Raw genomic sequence first — 3,422 nt, forward strand, 5'->3', positions numbered from 1 at the left:
TAAATTGTGCGGAACTATAATAATTAATCGGTGGAATTCGTGTAGGAAACCCGAAATTAATCGGGTACCCGCGAATTTTACCGCCGTCGGCGATGAGCCTCGGCGAGCCGACGGTGGACTGTGATGACGCGGTTCTGAGTCCTACGAATAAAAACATAAAAAATACGAATAAAAATATGAATAAAAATAATTAATAACTGAATTGTATTGGTGATTGGGATTGCGAATGGTGGTTGGTTGTTGTTGTTGTGGATTGATGTCGAATTGTTTCGATGGGTAGCCGATAAATAAAGGAAACGCTGCCCGATTTTCGGGAAAATTAATTCCAAAAATACGGGAACGTAACCTGTAATTATGGGAGACGTCGAACGAGGATATATAATTGAATTTTACGAAACCTACTTACATGACGTGATAAGATATTTTATGAATAATCAATTACCCTATTTTTCAAAATGACAAATATACGGATTTTCCGAAATTAAATACCGAACCGAGTTTTGAAAGTCTAAGCCATAATTGTTATGTGTATTTTAATAATAGATATAAATATGAGCTGGGTTATGAAATCGTATGGGTAGAATAGGATAGTGATATGATGTTGGTTCAAAAAATAGCGATTAAAGCTTATTGAGGCAAGTATTCCCGAACTTTCTTTTAAATACTGCAAGTATTCCTGAACTTTCTTTTAAATTACTGCAATTATTTCTTCGTTCATATTCTAAGTTCAGAATAGTTAAATGTTTTACATTTCGCTGCAATTACTCTGATTATGCATGTCTTTTATTCTTGTTCCTATAATTCGATTGCTCTCTTGAGCAAATACCCATTCTTTCGGGTTATTTGCGAACCCTGAATTGGGATGTTTTGAATTCAAAATGATTTGATATCAAAATACTCTACGGGCTGGATGGTTATTGTGAGGGCCAGCGATGAGCTGTACCCTATGGGACGGGGATGGACCGGACCCTTGGGCTATAATGCCTAGGTACCTGAATAGATCTATACATTTGGGTATAGATCTGTACTGTATCCTGACTGATCAGCAGGGTATAGTGCATATGTTGGTTTCTAGTGTCCAGTCTAATTTTTTGTTGATCGCCATTAACGGCATTCTCTCTTAAAAGGTTTTATGATTCCAAAACCGGACAAAACCCTGATTTAGGAGATGAATCGGGGAATCGCTTGTCATTTTTGGATTTTAGTTAAAGGCAGGGGACAGCCAACGTTTATTCGCTTAACTCACTCAAATAAATAGAATTGTTTAAAATTGTTTTAAGATGTTGTCCGGAAGTTTTTCCTTTAGTATTAATGCTTGAAACTCAAATTATACACTTGCTGGGCATTTTTTGCTCACTCTTGCTTTGTAAATTCTTATTTATGCCAGAAACAAATAAGCATAAAAGTGAATAGCTTTGATAGACAGCAGAAGTTAGAGAAATCTCCGCCGCGAGAGGTTGAAGATGTTAGAGGAATATGACAAGAGCATTAGGACAAAGGTATTCTTAATTATATTTTAGAAGTTGTGAATAGTAGTAGATTAGATTCTTGTTTCATACCATAACCTGTAAACGATCCGGATTCAAGGGGTTAATTGAATATTCTTTTATTTTATATAAAGATTATTTAGTGACACCAAATCTTGACCCCGGATTTGGGTTGTTACACAAGGTATTCTGTGTACTCAGGAACTTGTGAAGTATGTGTATACCTAAAATGGGACACGTAGCCCGAATGCGGCAATGGTGATAACCAGGATACGTAGGTGTCGTCCTTCTACTAGTAGAAAAGGTTACTATTTCCGTATTATGACTGATCATCGTTTGCGGTGGCTCCAGTGAATGTCATATTCTTCCAATTGGAATTGAGATGCAATACCGTAACCCAAGCCTAGGTGCTGAGTTTACCATTAAGGTATTTGCAGGATAATATGTCGATCAAAGAATTATTTTGAAAAGAGATGTGTATCACCAAGAAAACTCTTTTGAGCAAATACAGATCCTTGTATGCATTAATAAAATTTCTTTAACGGTCTTTTCATACTGTTGATTATTATGGCTGAGGATTATTGCGCACTCTTGCTTTCTTTTAAATATCACAACGTAACATATTACCAGTATGCCGGCGTGGGACTTAGTCACTTTAAATCGTGGGGAGAATCCCTTACAGCTTTGTCTCAGGTGGACCAGAGTATCCAGATAGGTATAAGATATTAGTAGTAATTATTGTAACTTCATGTAGAGGTTACGAATAATTGTTTAAGATCATGTATAGTACATTTGAGTGTAATAAAAGAAGATTACATTTTGTACATCATTTCTAAGGCTATAACTTGTGTGTGTGTGTGTGCGAAATTGGGGTCTGTTGAATTATTGAATCAATACAGATTACACATGAGTGAAGGATGGCGTGACGACCCAGATTTCTGACCTCGAAATTGGGGGCATTACAAATCTTTTCTTCGATTCTTGAAAACTTTCTTCAAACTTCTCAATTCCTTATAAACTTCTCACTTTTCCTAGTAAGCTTCGCCAAGGGTGTCGTAATCTTCAAGAAATCTTGAACAAATTTTCAATAATATCCTGCCAATATTAAAACTTCTCACTTTTGTTGGTGCTTTTGGTCTTTCCCCATTCATAATAGCTTTAATCCTCGCTGGATCCACTTTGGTTCCTTCATCACTAACTACTTATCTTAAGAATTAAACTTCATGCAACCAAAACTCACACTTTAAAAACATAGCATGTAACTTCTTCCTTCTCAGAATTCCCAAAACTATCCTTAAATACTTTGCATGGTCCTCTATTGACCTTGAGTAATTTAAAATATCATCTATTAACACAAATACAACTTATCCAGATACTCCTTATAGATTATGTCCATCAAGTTTAAATGTTGTTGGTGTATTGGTCAATCCAGAAGACATTACCAGAATTTCATAATGATTGTACTTAGTTTTGAAAGTTGTCTTCGGTACGTCCTCGGGTTCAATCTTCAATTGATGTTATCCAAATCTTAAATAAATCTTAGAAAATACTTTGCTTCTTTCAATTGATCAAAAAAATCATTAATTCGAGGTAACAGATACTTGTTCTTGATAGTAAACTTGTTGAGCTTCCGCTAGTCGACACAAAATCTCATGCTTCCATATTTTTTCTTAACAAATAATACTGGTGCACCCCGTGGGGACACACTAAGTCTAATCGCTCCTTTTTCTAACAACTCTTATAAATGCTTTGCTAACTCCTTCCTTTCAACTGGCGCCATTTTGTGCGGGGTCTCGGATGCTGGTTACGTTCCAGGTGCTAAGTTGATCGCAAACTAAATTTCTCTGTCTGGAGGAAGTCCTTGTAACTTGTCTGGAAACATGTCTAGAAATTCATTGACCACTTGAATATCTTCAAATATTTACTAACCTCTGG

This window comes from Apium graveolens, chromosome 2, assembly GCF_009905375.1.
Source record: "Apium graveolens cultivar Ventura chromosome 2, ASM990537v1, whole genome shotgun sequence".
In the NCBI taxonomy this organism is placed as follows: domain Eukaryota; kingdom Viridiplantae; phylum Streptophyta; class Magnoliopsida; order Apiales; family Apiaceae; genus Apium; species Apium graveolens.